Here is a 21,871-nt window from a genome sequence, read left to right on the forward strand (position 1 = left end):
ATGACAAAAAATTGTAAAGCCTGCCATATTTTCTAGCATTTGATATTGGCAACATGACTTTCAACCCAAATTTGTAATGCTTAAGAATCATCCAACAGTTCACATTTACTTGATGAGAACTGAGAAAAAAATAGAAGACAGATGAATCCAGCCCTTGACTTTAAAATATGTCACCATTTGATATAGAAAATACTTGCAGCACTTTGAAGTGTTTTGGCAAAACTTTGTAATAGGCAAGACTGCCAGGCTGTATGTGAGCTGGCAGAAGTATATCATTTATAAAACCCAATAGAGCACTGACATTTGCATGACAGGATATTTTATAGTAGCTCAGGAATTCTACTGTATTTTATCTCTAGCATTGGAACTTTTTCATTTAGACAACAAACTGCTATGGACATTTTAACTTGTGTACTTTAGTCTTCACTGAAAGTTATACATACCTTGTGCCTGAGATTTAAAATTCTGGAAATATCAGTGTCTACAGTCCATGGGTATAAACTCATAAGAGTTTTTTGACATCTTTTCTTTTGGCTGTGGTTATACCAAGCTGAGTAGCTACTCCTATGTGGCCCCTTGCCCTTAACTGTCCTGCTGCTAGATGCTATCTCCTGAGAACGTGGATACATCTTTATTAACCCATTTCATTGAAAATTAGTGGAACTAGTTTAAATGCTTACACTGTAGATCTTTCCATCTGAAGTTGGTCACAAGAGCATCTCAGCTGAAAGATCTGAATAGACAGTCATAAGGAGCAGAATAAAATTAGCTCTGGTTGGATGCAGAGATCAGGAGTCACAGGGGCTTTCATCAAGCCCCTCACCCAAAATTAGTTCTTCATTTCAACTAGTTCTCTTTCACTCAAAAAACCCCAAGTGTAGATTCAGGGAATTACAGAGAAATCTGAGGTCATGCACAAGTGGTTCTATTAATGTAGATATAGATAGATAGATAGATAGATAGATATATGCCAATAACATGTTAAAGAACAGATTTAAAAATAAATTGGAATTCTTCCTTATGATAATAAAAATGGGAAAATAAAAAAAAGAAACCTTAAGGAAAAGTGTCTGTTTAAGTATGGTGATCACTTATTTATTTAAGGCCCAGAGAGTGCAACAGTCCTTTTTATTTTAACTAGGTACAAGACACCACTTTTATGAAAGAAAAAAGGCTTAAACCCACAAAAAGTGGTACAGTGAAATGCAAAGAGACATGACCAGATAAATATACCTTCCTGGAAAGAACACTATTGATTTTTATAGTGTTTCTTCTGCAGGGATTCTTTATTCAACCCTGGCAGCCTTTCAAAATCTGCATTTAAACAAAATTTTTTAAAGTGATGATCCTGATCCATTTTCTCAATGTCAAGAAATAAAAGTGTACTCTTAATGAAAAAAGCACTCTAGATATAAAATATTTAAAATCTTCATGCTAGAATACTTGCTGGTTAAAAAAATGGGGCGGGGATGCAAAGGACACTTAATTTTTTTTTTTTTTTTTTTTGTGCCAGTGCCAACAAGCAATTCAGCCAAGAGGAGACTTAAAACCAGTACTCCATCACCATCAATCAGGCCAAAATCTTTTATTGAGAATGATTCTTGAAAATTATTGGACTCAAGGTGCAAAGACCATTTCAAGTTTCCAGTTTCCAGCTCACATGATGAGAAAGTCACCACAAAGATGTCTGTTCATTGATTTCCTTCTGCTCCTTCTTGCTTCCCCCTCCTTCCCCAGGAGTAATTTACCTGTTAGTGATCTTTCTGTATGTCATGTGCTAAACAAGTGATGATGCCAGGTGGTTTTAACTGTAGAACCTTCTTATTAAAAATAATTCTTTCTCTCCTCAACAAATGTTTATGCACTGCAATGATTTTTCCAATTGTCTCAATGTTCAGTTTATGCTAAGGAAGAAAAGGGACAACAAAACAAAATATTTGTGCCTCTCATGGTTCCCTTCTTTCTCCCTCCTTTTCTCCCTCCCTTTCTGCATATATTCTGCACATTTTGGTAAGAACATTACAGTAGTGAGATTTCCATTGTTTGTTTGTCTGTTGGCCAATTTAGCAAGAGTTTTGAAAATCAGAATCACATCACAGTTGTCCATACCTTTCAAACAGGTACACTTACTGTCCCAGACACACTGTAGCTGGGATTGCAGAAAAACAGAAGAAAACCTCTTTTAAGAGCAGCAGTCTCTATGCTGTTATATTTCCAGTCTCTCACTCATATGACTTCCTTCCTTCCTTCCTTCCTTCCTTCCTTCCTTCCTTCCTTCCTTCCTTCCTTCCTTCCTTCCTTCCTTCCTTCCTTCCTTCCTTCCTTCCTTCCTTCCTTCCTTTCCTTCCTTCCTTCCTTCCTTCCTTCCTTCCTTCCTTCCTTCCTTCCTTCCTTCCTTCCTTCCTTCCTTCCTTCCTTCCTTCCTTCCTTCCTTCCTTCCTTCCTTCCTTCCTCCTTCCTTCCTTCCTTCCTTCCTTCCTTCCTTCCTTCCTTCCTTCCTTCTTCCTTCCTTCCTTCCTTCCTTCCTCTTCCTTCCTTCCTTCCTTCCTTCCTTCCTTCCTTCCTTCCTTCCTTCCTTCCTTCCTTCCTTCCTTCCTTCCTTCCTTCCTCCTCCCTCCCTCCCTCCCTCCTCCCTCCCTCCCTCCCTCCCTCCCTCCCACGTGGGGCTTAGGTACCCGAGCAAGGTGCAGTCAGGAACAGAAGGCAAAAGAGGACAAAGCTGAGGTAGAACGTCAAATCACCTCTTCAAGTTCAGATCAGTGAAGGAGCTGCAAATTACTTTAGGAACCTAGGAAGCAGAGAGTGGGAGAATAAACAAACAGAAAAAGACTTCTTAGGCTTTTAAATTCTCCAAAAGCCTCCTGATTCTCAGTCCTTACTCACAGCCTCTGCCGATGTCTCTTTCTCCATTTTTCTCAACTACTTACCCCCTTGCCCTACTATCCTGAAAATCCACTCACTCCCTTGGCTCTACACACCACTGCTGTTAAATTGCTTTTATACATACTGTTCAATGCCCTGAGCTGCCTCTTTAGGGATCTGCCATGGAGAGAGGACTTTAAATTCTGTTTTTAACTTTTACTGCTGCCACCATCTATTGTCAGTTCAAGAGGAATCACATTATTTTCCTCATTTCCTTCCCTAACAGTTCCTTAACTATGAGTTTGCATTTAATCTCATTAATCTGAACTCTGGAGTGCTGTATAAACACCTCTGTGTATGTGGAAAAGGGAGTATGAATTATGCCATGATGAAATGGCAAGAAAACAGCCATAAGGAACAGTTTATCAAAATCAAACCCACTTCCATGCAAATGAGTTCTTAATATGAAGGAACTGAATGCACCCTGAGTTTTTTGCCTGTTAGGAATCTGTATATGTGGAGATACATTTGTGCTTTTTGAGCTGAATTCTACTGAAATTGTGACATGGGGAAGTGACACAAAATGGAAAGAAGAAAAAGAATTCCCACAAGATAGTAGTGTTTCCAATTGTTGAATCAAATCTACCTTGCAATGACACATGCCCCTTTAAAAAACTCTCTCAGGAATTTAAAGACTTAATAAAGCTTCGGGCTGAAGTGCACTATGACATTCAATCCAATACACTAAAAACAAATCCATACTGTAAAAATGTTATAAACAATGTCAGCAGCACCTATAACAAGAAAACAAAAGATTGTACCTTTCTTAGAGGTAGGCATATTTAAAAAATAATTTGGGATATATTTCTCATTACATTATGATTTAATGTGATAGCAGAAATCTCACTGGTGGGTGGGCTCTCGCTATATGAATAAAATGAAATACATATGTACATTTTTTCCAAGATTAGCATCTTTATCACATTCAAATACAGGTTTATGTGGCTTTTATTGTACAAAGTTAGAAAATAATTTGAGTTGCAAATAGCAATGGATAGGGAGATGTTGCATACCGGAAAGACTTAGGTCTGTATTAGCTTATTTTTTACCTTGAATAAGGATTCAGAGTTTTTCTATACTAACTTTAAAAAGGGATGCATTAGCAGATATTCATGCACACAATTTGACAATAGAGTTAAAATTTTTATTTCACAATAGCAAAATACTGTCAAATTATACACATCTTTCACTGAGACACTTAGAATTGTAAAGAAATGGTGAAGAAGAGAATTATTCACGGCATATTTTACAGAACATATTCTTAAGCCTGACAGCAAGCTACAGTCATTTTATTTTCCTTGAATGCCTTCCTGGAGTACAGCACAGTAGGAGATAGGACCTAAATTGTTCAGTGTCTCTGTGGCAGACAGTGCTGACAATGTGATCTTCCTCAGTGGACAGTGATTTCTATGCTATGTAATCTAATAGCAACAGCAGGCACAGTAACAGCAGGTTTTCTCTCTGGCATAAGGCAACACAAAACAGTCTGTACTGGGGATTTCTGAACTAGTCTATTAGGTCATTAAAAAGAAAGAGTAAAAGCATATTAAAAAAAATCCAGACATCAAATAATGGAATAGTCTTTAAACCAGTTAGTGAAGATGGAAGCGACAGGTAACATTGTAGACTTGTATTATTAGAGAGATTCTAGAGAACCATGGACATGAAATCATAGTAATTGCCCATGTAAATATAATAAAAAGATGGTTCATTGTTGCAAGCAGTTCAAAGATTACAGTCTACATCTATAATAGTGCTTTCTGAGAAAGAGCTTTGAGAATATATGTGCTAAACAGTAAGCTTAAATCAAACTTGGAATTAAGGAGCTAAATTTTCTAAGTAATTCAGAATTACCTAGAGTTATTCCCTGAATTACTCCCTGAAAAAATGTTATGAATTTAAAAATGAATCACATCAAATGCATAGGCTTCATAGCATAAAAAATGCAGAGCGTAAGACGCAAAAGTAGCAGCAATGGAGTATGAAAATTACAAGATTAAGTGTTATCAAGTACTAAGTCTGGTTTGGATTTTATTTAGCACCTATTTCCTTCCTTGTTAACAGGACCTTTGATGAGTGCCCTGACTGAGTTATTTCACTGGTGCTCTGGACTACACATCCAGGTTAGGAGATTTTGCCAGACTTACTCAGTGGTACACCACTGGGTTTGCCTAATTAGTTGAATCACCTGGATGTGCTACCTCAAAGATTAAAGTGCCTCAATGTCTTTGTAAAATACAAAGCAAAGAAGAATACCTTTTATTTTAAGTAAAGTTAATAAAGTCACAAAAGGCTTTTTTAGTCTCCCAGCTGGAACTTTCTCCTTGAGGTGAAACGTTGGAAGCAACTGAGTATAGATAAGCTCCAAATATTAAAGACAGTTTGGTTCCACTATTGAGAAGGGGAAATAGAGGGTTCTGGAGCCACTGAAGTAGTCCTGTTTATGCTGCTTCTTTGAAGGTTAAGGCATGTCAAGGGAATACAGCTGGTGACTTTGCTATATGTATTCTTTAGGCAAACAAGTACCTTTCAAAAAGATGAGAAATTCAGAAAGTATTTTTTTAGTTAGGATGTACTGTTGCTTAACTTGATTTGTCTGCTGTGTGATCATGGAGTTCTTAGAACTGTTTAGTACTTTTGCAGCAGTAGAGGACAAACAGAAATAAGTTCAAAATCTCAGGTTTTGGCTCACATTTCAATGACAAACTTTACACTGGGAAATCATCAATTTCACAATAGACAGAACACAGATCTTAATGGTGAAGGGAATCATATAAAAATATATGCTCTTATCAGAGAACAGAAAGAAACACATGAAAAAAATATAAATTGAAGTTATTAAGGAATCATGGTTCATTTTAGTCTTTGAGTGATACTAGTCCAGATTGCCACCAAGTAATTTTCCTTTGAATGAGACAAATCTCCTTTTAACCTTACATTAATTTTAGGTCGGCTAATCTGAAAGCACTGGAATGATACCATGGAAAATAGGATAAGAACACTACATTTGTACACCTAACTGTAAGTTAATTATTCTGTTGCTGCTAGTCCAAAAGGTAAAAATAATTTTGTAGGACATTTTCTGATTGTTAATTGGTAGACAAATGTTACAAACATGACTTCTTCCTTCTGTCAGCATTAAACAGACAGGAAAATGTCCAGGAAGTGCACTTTGATGTTTGCATAAAAGGATTCGCCAAGGCAGTGCTTAGTAGGAAATGAATCTTTATGCTTTTTAATATGTTAGTCTTAAACAAGCATAATTGAAATCTTCTGTCTGAAATACAAACAGCCCTTGTTTTACTTCAGTAAGCAGACATGATTACTGCTGCTCTGTCAAAGCCCTGTTGCTTAACTGTCTTGGGCTTTCAAATCAAATTATACATCCTCTCCCTCCACTGCATTGAAAGATGATAAAATAAACAAGGCAGTCACAAAACACTCTCATTTTTTCCCCATTGGTCTAGTAGAATCCAAAAGAGAATGAAGTTAAAAAAGAGAGTGGATAAATCCCCTCTTGACCCTCTGTATTAGATAAAACAGGCTAACAGAGAGAGGAGCGATCACTTTACAGCAGAGATGAACTTCTCACAGGAAGTTTGATAAATTGACATCATTCCAGGCAATTTGAGGTAATTCATGTCTGAACAGTGTAATTACTAGATATGTTTCCAGCATTTGGAAACACTCTGTATCAATCACCACAATCATTTTAAGCAACAATTTCTTCTAATGGGAAAAAAAATGAAAAGGAAGAGAGGAAAAATAGAAAAAGACAGGTGAAAAAATGCTAAACAGTAATTTAGGTATTTTAAAAGGTAAACAAAATATTAGAGCTGGAGGAAACATATGCCACCTCATTTTGAGGCAATGAAGAGAAGACCTGATGCGAGTGAGATGGTTTCAGAGGGGAGGCAGTCTATCTGATGCCGGATACATGGCCGTGCTCTATCATAATGTGCTCACATTTTCAAGGCAGGTGTGACAGTACAAAAAGAGCAGAAAAACACAGAAACAGCAGGTGAAATAAATCCATTGTGTATATACACCACAAACTGAGTGTGAGAAGGTCATTTTTGACACCTACTCCAAAGAGAGAGATAAGGCTGTTTGGAACTGTAATATATGGAAACATCTGAGCTGTTGGGCTCTTTTTCCCATTGCCCGTACAGGAAATGTTTGACCCACTGACATGCTAGGTTAATTCCCAGTAGCATGTTTTCATAGAACTCTTCTTTACTCAGTTTCATATGGGGCACATGAATATAATTTTTCACGCTACATGTAAGGTTGCAATTAGTCATTTTTTCATTTATAATCACATTTATCAAAGTGGTGAGAACCAGCAATAAAACATGTACTAATTGACTTTCTTTTATTTGTAATGTCAGATAAGAGGCAAGCAAGAAAACTTCTGTATAGGCCATACAGAATATATTTTTATGAAGACAATTCATTGTAATTGCTCTGAATATTACCCTGGTTAGCCATGAATAGGTTCTGAACAGATGTTCAAAAACATTGTCTGGACTGTGCTCCAGCTGTTTTAAATTCTTAACAAATGGAACATGTCTAAGGCTCCTGTTCCTTCCTGTTTCATTCACAGCTATGCTCCACTCTGTGCAGCCTGCTGCTGTATTATATGATGTCTGCTATGTGATGCATTGTGTATTATATGATGAGGCTGGAGTTTGGCTTGACCATATCTGTAATTTACCAAAAAAATCACTTTGCAAAATGAATCACTTTTGAAGATAAAGGTACATCATTATGTGAGAGTCACTCTTGGCTACATTGACGGGTGTTCTTCACTACTATTACTCCTAAAAGAAAGTTATTTAGCTTATAAAAAGACAGAAATCCATGTCTTGACAAGTATGTCTTATGTCTTAATTAAAGAGAGAAGTGTAGCTCAGTTGTGGGTTAAGTGTTAAATTCCAAGGTTCACACAGAAACAGGTGTGGATCATAGTCTTCTGAACAGGATATTGTAAACCTGAGATCTAGTGCCTGAGTTAGAATGTTTTTCAAATTTATATCTAGTAGCTGTGAAAACTTTAGGTCCCCAACAATAAAGTGACAGGTACTACTGATTTTGGGGCAGGTATCATTAGTCGTACACAAAATAATATATAAGCATCTACAACCAACCAGATTAAGTGGAGGGGATGCCCTTTTTTACTGTTGCTTTTTGTAATGAATCTTACTGACTCATGAGGAATCTGGTAGTGATCACTTTGAGTTCTTCAGGGTCCTTTCTATGGCAAAGCAATGAGACTTTCTATTTTATAAACTATATCTTCTAGTGCAAACTTATCTAAAGCAAACTTTACTCAGTAAAGTGATTGTGTAACTATTTTTATACATTAAAAAATGGAATTAAAGTAAGACTCATCCTTTACTACAATCTTGAACTTATTATCCAAATGGATTTTATTTGTACTGGTTACACGAAGACAGAAAATAAAAAGCCCAATTTTGTGGATAAGGTTAAAAGAAGGTGATAGGGGCTGAAGAAACAGGCAGCAGAATTTTGGCTATATGATGGGAGAGATGCTTCATTTAAACATCTAACCAGGAATAAAAGAAAAGAAACTAGAAGAAAAAAGCAAAAGTAGACAGAAGATTCCAGGAAGGAAAAAGTGTCCATGGCTTCAAATACTCACTGAGCTGCATGTTTCCACAGGGCTGTTCTCCAGATTCCCACTCCCCAGTCTGTACGTGCATCCAGGGTTATAAATTTCACACTTCATAAGCTTAATATGTAATTCACCTCAACAGTATATTTCCTGAAAAGGATGAATAAATTTCTGGTTATTCTATAACATAAGTTGCATGTGATTAAACTATGTATTCTCTAGAAATCCTTGAAGTATTATCTTTTGTATGAATATGTTATTTCCCAAGATACTTAGATATATGTGAAGGAGACGCATTTCAAGAAAAAGAAATTAAGGGAGAAAAACAGTTGTGTGTAAGAAAAAAGGATAAAACCCCTACGGTATTAAAATTCATAGAATCACATTTTGATGAATTTAAATATACATGATATACATGTATATTTTTATATGTGTGTGTACAGGTGTATGCACACATGCAAACATTTAGAAACATATACATATTTTTATATGTACCCATAAACATGTAAATACATATATATAATATTTGTATACATACCCATATATACTTACATTTTGTTTGTGTTATGTGTCTTGATGCATACACGCACATACACTACTGAAATACTTTTGCCAAAATAGATAAAAACATACCAAAACTTGACAGAAATAGAAATTTCAGGCAACAAAATAATTAAGCACGTGAGGTCACCCTAGCAGAGTGAAGGACTGAAAAGATTGCAGAAGGAACACAAGTGGAAGGTGATAAAAAAGAGACTATACCATAATAAATTTGCTAAAAGTTCAACAATTATCAATAATCAAAGTTATCAATTATCAGTTATCAAGGAACTACAAAATAAAACCAGAGTCAGACCTACAACTAATGAAAGACATCTCTTTGAAGTCACAAATAAACAGTAGTAATCCTTGCCATGGATGTCACACTTTGATTGAATAACTGGTGAAATAAATTAAGAAAAGATGAGAATTTATAAGATCAGAATAATGCCAGTTAGGCGTCTTGGGGTGACTTTATGATGTGTATCCCATGCCGCTGCCCTATGCCCAGAAATTAACTTTGTGCCTTTCTATGCCTCTAAACTGAGCCTGAGAGGGGGAAGGAAAAACTGAGCAAAACTTTTTCAAAGCAGTTTGCAGCTTGTTCAAGGTCACACAGAGATAGCAGGTTTTTTTTTCCAGCTGCAGCAGGGGAGCGAGGAAGCACCCAGCTTGCTGCTCCCGGATCAGTTTCTGGCCAGTTGTTTCAGTTTCTTTTTCTCTGGAGAGAAACTGAGAGTTGAACTTTGGTTTTTTCCCTCCCCTGGAATTTTGGATTTTCTCCCTTTTCTACTGGACTGCTTCAATATCAGAGCACATTGGGAGGACTTTCCACCGAGTGCAGAGGGCCTGGCCCTGGGCCAAGCCCCAGCTCCGAGGAGACCAAAGGGAGGACTCTAACACTTTCCCAGATTTTTCCTCTACAGTGAGAGATTTTATTATTTAGCATTATTATCCTTTTCCCGTGTGTTTGTTAAATAAATAGTTTTTATCTCTTTCACTTTCCTTTGAGGAAAATTTATTTTTCCCGAACCTGGTGGGAGAGGGGTGGTTGTGCCTTCCCTCAGAGGATATATTTCTAAATTTGGCCAAACTGGAACAGGTATATAAACCATCAGGGCAAGAATCCTGTATAGGTATCTAAACCCATAGGATTTGCTATGGGCAAAGTTTTCTATGGTAACTCTTTTATAGAAGGTTATTACATTTGGTGATTCTGATTTTCAAAAGTACATTGAAAGCTGTACTTTTTTTTTTTTTCAGAAAAGAACTCTACATTCAGTTACATGGAGTTCATTTTAATGGTAAGGACACAAACATGTTAATATAGTGAATAATAAAATTAACAAGTTTGACTATAAGAGTGCTTGGGTTGGAAGGCACCTAGAAGATCAACTAGTTCCAATTCCCCACCATAGGAAGGGACATCTTCCACTAAATGAAATTGCTCAAAGTCCCATCCAGCCTGGCCTTGAAGACTTCCAGGGATGCAGCATCCACAGTTTCTCTGGCCAACCTGTTCCAGTGCTTCACCACCCTCACAGGTGGTGAGGTCACTTATATCTAAGCTGAACCAACTCGCTTTCAGTTTAAAGCCATTCCCTCTTTTCCTGTCACTACATGGCCTTTTAAAAAGTCCCTCTCCAGCTGTCTTATAGGCCCCTGTTCGGTACTGGAAGGAGGTTTCTCCAGGCTGAACAACCTCAGCCCTTTTAGCCTGTCTTCACAGGAGAGGTGCTCAGATCATTTTGCCAGCCCTCCTCTAGACTAACTCCAAAAGGCCCATGTTCTACTTAAGCTGAGGGCCCCAGAGCTGGATGCAGCGCTCCAGGTTTCAGGAGAGTGGAGTAGAAGGGGAGAAAATCACTTCCCTTGACCTGCTGGCTGTGCGTCTCTTGACACAGCCTACAATATGTTTGGCCTTCTGAGCGGCAAGTGCACCTTGCTGTCTGGTCATCTCAAGCTTCTTGTCCACGAAGACCTCCAAGTCCTTCTACTCAGGGCTGTTATAAATCCATTTTCCATCACTTGTGCTTGGGATTGCCTGGCCTATGTGCAGAACTTGGCCTTGTTGAACGTCATGAGGCTCACATGGCCCTACCTCTCAAGTTTGTTGTGGTTTATAATTACTGTAAACTAGGGATGCAAGCAATTTCCCGCTTTTATCCAAGTTTGAAAACAGACATATGAATAGAGATCCATCTAATTTTTGAAGACTGGATGTAATCATCTGGTGAAACAGCCTGAGAATGCAAATCAACACCGTGTTTTCCTTGCTGCATCATTTACCTAGGGAAGTAATGATTAAAAGCTATCAGGGCAATGGTATTATTATTCCTTTCAATTTCTTCAAAGTCATGCTCAAGCTATGGGACAGCATAGACCTACTAGTAGCACTGCTAGGTTCTGTAATTTGCTTGCAGTTTGCACTGTCTTAATAACTGAATCTGCATCCTCTGTGACCGAGGAGTGAAAGATTCACATACACAATCCATCAAGCTGCAGACACCCTCAAGATTTATCTGAACATGGTTTCCTGTTATTGCACTGTGATCAAAAGATGAGCATATTGAAGCCCAATTAAAGAACATAGCAATTAACTGGAAGCCTATAGAAATAAAACTTCAAAAATAAATCATCTGGAGTTGAAAAGACCACAGAGTGTAGCAGCTGTTACGATCTATATTATTATTACACCCTTTAGCACTGAGAGTTTATCAAGATGGCAATGAGATACATAAGACATACTACTTAGCTTTCATAAACATTTTAAGGGTCCAAGCAGTTAAGAATGGGACATTTTCACATCCATCAACATGCAAGGTATTTTAAGAAAATATCCCATTTCCTATAATTCTTTCAAGTTATTTAAAATACTATATCCTGATTACTGAAAAATGTAATTTATTTATGCTGCATTTTATTTTTTTTCTCTTAAATATTTACAGATTCCCTCTATTTGAATGTATACTGTTTCCATAAACCATTAAAAAAAATGGAGAATATGGATAGGGTTTGCTAAGTTCCTGGTAGTATGTGCCTGTGCACAGCTCTGTGTGTGTGTAAGTGGTTGGGAGCCAGATTAAGCTGGAACATTTGCACCAATTCACTAGTTCTGCAGATCTAAGCTTATAGCCATTGAAAATTACCCAGGAAGAAAAATGAACCCTTCCCTCCCTGCATCATACAGCACTGAAATTTCATTCTTTTTCCTCACCCCCACCTTCCTAGAATAGAGGAAATATTCCTTTTAGCCCTACAGCTGTATAAAACCCACTAAGAAAGTGACAGACACAGCTATTGCCCTCCCCTATTACTCTTAAATATTTTATTTTTATTTAGAAGAAAAAAAAAAGGAAAGGAAGGAAAAGATAATAGTTACAAATATCTTAAATATTCCTACACTAAGTACATTATTATGTTTTAGGGCCCTCCTTTCTGCTTTTTGCTTTGCTAACATACACCGTAATAGGCTATCCCAAATATTTAGATACTAGCAGAACCACAGTATACATTTTCTTTTTATCTCATGCTCCTTTCTATTGAGGAAGAACTGAAGTACCAATAATGTAGACCAAACCTTAAAAAAAAAAAATTCTTAAACATAGTCTATTAGTGTCAAACATTTTCAAACCTTTCCATGAACATTTGCCATTCATAAAAAATATATAAATAGAAGTGCATTCACACCAAATCTTGAAGAATTATCTCTTATTTACACATACTCTTTGTATGCTAAATGAATTAATTTGGTAATTTTTCTAATGAAATATTCTCCCCAGAATGTTGACAAAAAACCCCAGAAAATGGCATATAACAAAACAAAAATCTTCTAATGCAGATATTAACGGTTACACATTTATATTTAAACTCAGCCCAAGCAATTCTGTTCTTCAGAAGGAATCACTTTATGATAATTAATTTGACTTTCTATGGATGCAAAGGGAAAATTTCTTCTTGTAACAGCTCTAAACCCAGCAGGTCTATAGAACACCAGTGGACCATGGTTTTTAGTTTGATTAAAGTTTTAAACCCATACTGTGTGGGGTTCACTAACGATAAGACTTGTAAAATGTCTATGCATGTAAAATGAAAGCAATGTGGTTTGTCTGAAGGCAAATCAGCTTTCAAATGTAAAATGACAAAAAAGCAGTTTTACTCTGTTAAAAGTTCATACTTACTTTTTTTAATGTACATATATATCCTTAAATCAATTGCTAAAATGTTCAAAAATATATAATTATGTTGTTCAGTGTTAAGCAATTATTGCTGGTTTCAAGGCCTTGCTACGATAACATGCCTAAGGCAAACAGTCTGTGCATTCATGAATATTGGAAAGAGTAAGTCATAAATCTATAATCTGAATATAAACATTTTTCAAGCTGCCTGGAGTCTGGGGTTTTTTGTTTGTAGTAACATACATTTCATTTGAAGACTGCTGGTTTTATTTGCCTGCCCACAATTTCATAGTTTGTACAGTATTTTTACCTGTAATCATGCATCCACCCAATAATTTCTAAATTAATAAAGGCTGCCAAGGAATGAAAAAAGACAAGGACACTGTGTGGTCAATCTTTTTTTCACCTTCAGTGATGCAACTGCAGTGGAGATTTTGTCTTGTCTTTCAAAAGTGCACACAGTACAAACCATATTTTTGTCTGCATTGAGCAAGAAATTACTAGAAGAATGAAAGTTTCTATACTATTAGAGCAATTTAAGTTTGTCAAACAGAGGTAATATCACACAAATTTATCTATGCAAATGCCATCTCTGCCACAAATAGCAAATCCTAGAGCCTGAGTTTAAAGATGGTTTGCATTATGCTCTTCCAGAGGAACACAGAGTTGTTGACCTTTTCTCAAGTAAATTAGTTCTTACAGATACTCCCTCCTTAGCCCCAGTGTTCAGGACCATCCATCTTTCTTACGGCTTATTGTTGAAACCAAGTATTTTCTCTTTTGTCCTTCCTTAAGTATTAACAGTTAATGGAAAAGGAAGAAGGAAAGGAAGGAGGGGACAAACAAACCAGACAGCACCAACCACATAACTTTTCCTTTATTTTATCAGGGAACATTATTTTCCCCCGAGAAAATGAAGCCCAGTAAAAGGAAGCTAACAGCAACGGGGGAATCCACAGTGCTTCCAGCTGGGAGCCACTGTCAATGCAGCATGCAATGCAATATGTGCCACAGTTTGGTAAATAATAATGTCAGACAGAGAAATGGCAATCTTTTTCTTATGCTTCTCTCTGGATGGTGACACCATGAACAGAGAGGTGCTCCTGAAGTTTTCTTCTGCTCCAAAAACACTCAGTTCATGGGAAACTTAAACAAGACCATCTATTCCTTTGATTTCTGCAGTTATCTATTGTCCTGACACTCTTCCTTATGCTTTTTTTAAGACAACCCACTCATTTTCTCAGCTTGCTGGAATCCATATACATACTGTCCAACACACAAATAAACCACTGGAGAGGAAAATTAAATATTTCCTCATTCTTCCTGAAACACAAGCAAAAGAGGGAGAAAAACTAACCGTGAACTTCTTTGAGACCACATCTGCTAATATTTAAATACATATTCTCTTGTGCACAATTATTTTCAGAGGCAGGGCTTGAATGTCGCATCCATCATAATTACCAGATTTGCTCATCAGTAACGGTTTTACAATTCCTGTTACAGAATTTAAGAGTTTTCACTAGTATATCTGTAGGAAAATTTGAAACAGAGGAAGCTGAATCTAACCTATAGTAAATGATTTTTGATTCTTTCTTTGCTCTTCTAATCCTCTCCAAGTAGTCACTGAGGGTCGAGAATCAAGTATAAGGAAAAGCAGAAGAATATTTGATGAGAAGTTTAAGTTAAACTGAGAAATAACACAACACATTTGCGAGGCAGCCCAGAATGCCATAGCTTTAATATCAGCATGGAATATGTATCCAGAGGAGGTGAGGCATTCTGAGAAACTAAATTCATAGGTGTAACATTAAAGATCTGGTTTAGCAAAGTTCAAAGAGAAGGCTAGGTGATTTCAATAGGATTTCAAAAATAAGTCCTAGGAAGTAGATGAAATGACTGCATCTATTTTTCAGATAAGTACAGTTAATTGGTGGATGTTTTCAAAGGATTTTCTATTGCTGCATCTTTCAGACATAGAAGTGACAGAAGAGGGAAAAGGTAAAGTTTTAAGAACATGCTAGGATGAAGGTAACCAGGGTGGTATGACTTGAAAGGAGTATAATGTTTAGAAACTTGTGAAAAATATAAACTGATATAAAAGATAATTCAATCAGATTGGAATGTAAAGAAAATACAAATCATGTGAGGTAATAACCTGCTTTCAAAAAGGAGCCAAATGCCTATTAGGGATACATAAATAAAACCTCCTGCTGAAGAGTTGCATTCTCAAATACAGGAGTTTGAATATCTGAGAATGGAACTAAAAGCTGGCAACATCTGTCACTATGATTATTGCTTATTACCTGTATTACAATAGTGCCTGAGGCCCCAATTAAAGTTCATTCCCTATTATGCCAAATACCTACAAATACATGATAAAAATCAGAATCCAGACTATTGAAGGAAGTAGATTAATGGAGAAAAAACATATCTCTCTTGAATGCTTAAGGATTAAAGAAGCAGAGGTTCACTGCCTACTCTGAGTTGTAAAGGAGGATTTAGATACCTAAGTTACTGAGGTTCTTAAAAAAACTTTACCTATGATTGCAAATGAGGGAACAACAAAATTCAGGGGAAAAATTTTTCACTGTGATTTATTTCCTAGCTGTTGAGGTTGCTTTAATACAGTGGTTGGATTTTTCTCTTTTACTTCAGAAAGCAAGATTACTAATATTTCCCTACTGATTGTGAACTGTTTCACAGAAGGAAGAAGGGGTCAAGTTTAAAATCGCCCTATATATGGGGGATAGAAATAAGGATATTACCCTTGTGTTTGACAAGAATTCTAGGTGCACAAGATTGCAATAAGACTTTTAGGGACCCTTTAAAAATTTGAGGAAAACTGTAATTTAATGACAAGTAAGTACAGCTATAAAAGAGGCCTTTGTGAAGGCCAACTAGGATAAATTTCAGAAGTCAAGAGAATAAAATTAGTCTTTAATTACTGCCTGTCACAACAGATTATTATGCAGAGTAACAGGTAATGTAGAAGAGACCTGTCCAGTCAGGTAACAACTAGAAATTATCTAGAATTTATCCAAAAATTTACCCACTGCTAGTGCTTGAAGGCATTTTTTAAAGAAACATCCCATCAATTCCTAAAGGGGGAGGTTTTTTAGAAGTAGGAAATTGGAAAAGTTCATTTAGGAGAAAAAGAATATTTATATTTTCTAAAGCAATAATTTTCATTTTTTGAAGTGTCTAAGTGTTTTTAAAATGCCAAGGCTCTTTGTTAAGCAAAAGCACATTGATAATTAGATGCCTAAAATCTCTTTTAAATGACAACTGAGTTCCCAACACATGGACTGCTGAAGATGATTGGACACTAACTGAGATTTTTGATGTACTATGTCTCCTAATTTGACCAGGGGCAGTTATAGTTTAAATATAGCTCCCCCTGCACTTCTAAGAAGCAAAGGCAGATATCTCAGATCCATTAAAGGAAAAATATGCATTGATTATGGGTAGTTTTTTTTTCCTTCCACTGAAAGGAGTTCATGAACCAGAGCTGAATTCCTCAGTGCAATGTAATATGAACAGAGGCATGGGCCAGTGGTAGGATTCACAGAGATCAGCATCCTAAACAGTGAAATGTGTAGGTGAGCCAACAAAAAAATTCATGGGTAGAGATGATCTGCAATGTTGCCTCCCACTTGTAAGTGTCTGAGTGCAGCCCAAATTATGTACTTATGTGAAACTGGAATTCACAACCTGGAATCCCACCTGCACTTAAACTCCTTTGATTATGGCAAATTGGTTCACTCTTTTTGCTTAAAACCTGTCTGTCAAAGGAAAAGGAGGAGAAATGAATGTTAAAATAGACTAGAGATTACAGCAGTTTCTAAGGAAACCAAAGTCAGTGCCCTCCTCATTCAAAATGAGCTGAAATTCATACCTCTCACCTCCCACAGGAGTGCCCCCTCCACTACTCACCTAGGGCTAGGCCTAAGGCTAAGACACACAACAAATACAGCATATACAAAGCAGGTGCTGAATTGGTAAATGTCCAGGTACATACCCTCTAATCCCATTATAAATCCTTTGAGGCTATAATCCTATAGTTCTGAGGTAATCATTTGATAAAAAGCTGTATCTGCTACTGTTGTAGCACTCATTTTCAAATTAAAGAAAAGATTAAGGAAAGGCTAATACCACACAGAAATTGATCAAACAGCAGGGAAAAGTGGGAATGCTGCACACCCCCAACAAAATCACTTCAGTAGCATGGGAGTAGTAAGTGTAACACCATTCTTAGAAGATCATGCAGATTTAAAAATGAAAGAAAAAAGAAAAAGTAAGAAAAGTTAACGAAAACAGAACCATGACAAATAAGAACAATTTTTTTTGTCAGAAAAAAAATATGCAGAAGTACAGGTATTTGTGACCCTCTTTTAGAATAAGAATGTGCTGATTGAGTTATTTACTGATTAATCAATAACTGAGAAACTGAATCTGGAACAATGCTGGAAAACTCTATGTTATGTTGCAGGCATACTACACATTCTTTTGCCAAAACCTGAATATTTAATATGGAAAATCAGTTTTAAAAATAGTTGAAATGAACAGGACTACTTTTAAAGCAACACTTCTGTTACAGCTGCACATACCCTGGGTAGGTTTGATCAAAATATTAAATTGTAGTGCAGACGCAGAAGAAATACACATGTCCAAGTTAAACGAGGCAAAACAAGAACAGATGTTCCAAGATGCTGGGCATACAAAGAAATATGAAGCTGAGAGGGGGACCATGAGGCTGTGGAAAGCACCAAAAGCTAGAATAGAAATAAAATAAAGCAAGGTATGAGACCAATACAGAATATGGGATAAAACTGTGGAAACAGAATCCTAAAAGTTAAATCTGATGATAACTAACAGGCTTCTGTTATTGAAGGTGAGTGTCACATCCCTACAAGTATCATTAACTATGCATTAATAATTGCTGTTCCCAAAAAGCAGGCAAATGTTAAAACACTAACACCTAAAATACATATAGCAAAAATTAAAGGTTTCAGCCTGAATGAAACTTAAATAGATGATTTGTAGGATCTTGATGGAAGGGATGAGGACTGGGTCTGAGGAAGGCACTCGGTCTCCATTCATTGGCCCAGAATTAAAGTTGCTCACCTGTATATGCTGCAGCAAGTGCTGGTTTTGTTTCCCAAGCATGGAGTGTTTGTGTGTTTAACATGGCACCCAGTAACTGAAACAGAATTTGCTGCAAGACAGCATCACTTAACTGTAAGCAGTGTCACTACTTCTGTAGCAGTCATGAAGTTTAGACTAGAACCTACTAAAATTCACTGGACTTCTCCTGGTTTTTATGTCTTTTATCCTATTTACTGCACTATGTCAGCCCCAGGCCTATTCTGTTATTGCCTCAGAAATTTTCTAACATTCCTTGGAAAGCAACCTACTTCCTTAAAAATCCAGCTTATCAGGATATGTCTCTTTAATGACGAGGCTCTTACATACAAAACTACCAGGGACTGTAAATAGCACCTGCCAGTCACTGAGCGATAAGATGCTGCATATAAATCGAAGTAAAGCTCAATAGAAATATGTTCTAAGAGTCAGGAAATACATTTTTAAGCAAGAGAGAAGCATCATTTTTTATTCTCCTAGTATTTGGCACCAGATCTGCATTTTCTTAGAATGTGTTGAGTTATGACAAACTGCCTTATGGAAACAGCCACACAGAAAAGACCTTCAGTAATTATAACATGCAAAATGTGCCTAGAAACCTCTGATTAATAATCACACTTTGTTTTCAAAGCTAATTTGCCAGCATTGTTACAGCACTTACTGTACATTGTTGACTGCTGGTTGCTGGGTTAGTCTATATCACGGTAACCTGACATCTGAAACACCCTGACACTGCCTGCACTGATACCCATTGACTACTTTGCATGTGCAGTGTTCTGTAATAACCAAGACTTCAAGGTCATTACTATTACAGCTACAGAAAACACAGAGAAGAAATAAAAAATAATGTTTGAAAAACAAAGAAGGCTGCCATGAATAATGCAGTGAAATATAAGCAAAGGTTCGCTCTAGTAGTATGTGAAGGTAGGTAATATTGTTAAATATTGTACTTAGCTTAATAAATTAGCAAATCTCCCCCTTATTATCCACTGTGGTGTCTGAGTTTTGAGAATGCTTGGCATCTCTAACATTAAGGAAGCCTAGAGGTGGTAGCTGATACTTCTAATAAAGAAGCACGTAGGTGTACAAGATCTGCATGAGTGTATTTGCTCACACAGACGTAGCAGAGGATAAGTGATCTCCACCTCCACTCTCTGCCTGCTAGACATCAGGCATAATCAAGCTGTGCCAAGCATTATTGGTTATCCTGGCTGTTTGAATTGTTGTTTCAAAGTGGACCACAACCCTCTTTGCCCTCCTTGCAGAACAGGCATTCCCCTGTCAACGCTGAGGTCCTTCCTCACCCAACCCAAAATGAACAGTTATTTTCTGGTTTGCTTAGAAATAATTAGTAACCCAAATGTCATACAGCGTTGTTTACAGCAAGAAACTGCAAGAAGCTACTCATTAAATATGAATGTTCATTGTAACCAGGCAGAGCTCTCTAGATCTTTATCCCATTGTCTTCATCCTCACTTACTTTATATGATCTAAATTTATTAAATAACAGCAATAGATAAGAAATCATTAAAGCAGCAGAAATGTCTTATATTTGAATATGCATATTTATAAGCTTCTTGAAGAAATATTAATGGTATAATACTTGCAAGATAGATTCTATTATGTTTCAGGGCATTTTGGAGTTATTCCTCATGTTCATTTCATGTTCATTTCATATTCCTCATGTTCGATTTCATTTACAATTGTTGTAATTTCTGTGAACTATTTAGATAAGAAAATAGTTGTCTTGCCCTTTTTAGATCTTATTATGAAGCACTGCTGAAGAACAATAATAGATGGGTCTACTAAAAGATCAAAATAAAGCAGCAAATCAGACGTTGAATGTGCAAGTTTAAAGTTCTCATTTCTCCAGAATGCTAGTGTTGTTGATGAAGCTTCTAAGGTCACAGTAATGAACACACATTAAGAAACTCCATCTGTTTCAAAATGTTATATGTTACTGTGCAGTACAGAGACCAAGAAGTAATTAAATAACTACCAGAAAAAAAAAAAAAAGGCAGAGTTTGTAAAGACAAAAAAAAAAAATCAGAAATTGTAAAATCCTTGGAAAAAAATAAGACATTAAACAGAAGTCTTTAGTTTCCAAGAAGAAACACAAAAAAAAAAATAGTTAAAAAGTTACATTGAAAGCTGGCTAAGATATTATCATCCAAACTTTCTTTTGTGAATTATGAATCATTCTTAGCAAAATCTTTTTCAAGAAGATTTAATTAAAAAAAAAACAAAAAAAACCCTTTCAAGAAAAGTTTTCAAGTTTACTATAGAGAATTTCCACAAAAGGTTCAACAATCCAAACTCTTGGATTGCCAGTCGTGCTTCTCAACTAGAATATTTGAGACCTAATGTGCATGGAACCCAAAAAGTATTTACATCTATCCCTACCACTCACAGGTAAATGTTTTGAAGCCACAAGAGTTATTTTGGACAGAGCTATTTTTCTGACAAAATATTTCTAAGGATTTCTCCAAGTAAGGAGGACAAGAAAAAAAAAATAAAATCTCAAAGAGCTTTTATTGATGTGCAAAGCAGCTTTTATCCAATACTAATTGCAACAATAGATATTTTCATTTGGCATCTTGAATTTTTTTCTTTCCCCAGATAGTTAAGAGTTATATCTGTTCTGTCAAACAAAAATATACTAAATTATTTTTTCTATCTCATTTCCCTCAGATGGAATTTAAACATAACCTCCTCCTATTATGCTCCCCAGTTTGTGCTTGATGCTGCATTTTCTGGATAAAATATTTTTAACAAAAAAAATGTCTGGAGTGCTGCCTATGAAATGATAATACTACCTCCCTCGAGACTATGCCAACTTTTTACCCTGTGAAGTTATTTTACTTACATTGCACATAATTATTGGTCCTATAGAGGAGAGCTTTGCTTTGCAAAAAGAAATATCCACATGTACTGTGTTTTCTCAGGCAGTTGAAAAGTCAGAATTCTGAAGTACTTACACACTGCTTCTGTAGCACACACATGCCCTGTCTCCACCTTTTTTCCCTTCCCTAGTGTTGGATAGATAAGGGGTCCTGTAAAAACGATGGCTTAGCCTGCTGCTGAAAGCTGTTTCTGTGGTACCTTACAGATTTATGTCCTGAAAGATCTGCATAGCAGCTTCCCACCCCGCTTTGAGAGGACAAAGCATAGTAAGATTTCTGCAGCTTTCCTGACCTTCTCTGTCCATTCCTTCTGTGCAAACAATTAATCTTCTTCAGTGCAGTCTGCAAGCAGAACTCCATCGAGCCAGTAGAGTGGTGTCAGGGATTTCCCTGGCTGTCTACCCCTTTGCTCTTTCCTCTGTGCTGTCACAGCAGAGAAATGACTGCGTGGAAAGCTAAAGATTATATTTTCTGTGAAGAAAGGTACAAATTGTGTAGGAATGAAAAAAAAGAAGATAGCGTGTTTATGTGTATATTTGATGAGGGGG

This window comes from Corvus cornix, chromosome 2, assembly GCF_000738735.6.
Source record: "Corvus cornix cornix isolate S_Up_H32 chromosome 2, ASM73873v5, whole genome shotgun sequence".
In the NCBI taxonomy this organism is placed as follows: Eukaryota; Metazoa; Chordata; class Aves; order Passeriformes; family Corvidae; genus Corvus; species Corvus cornix.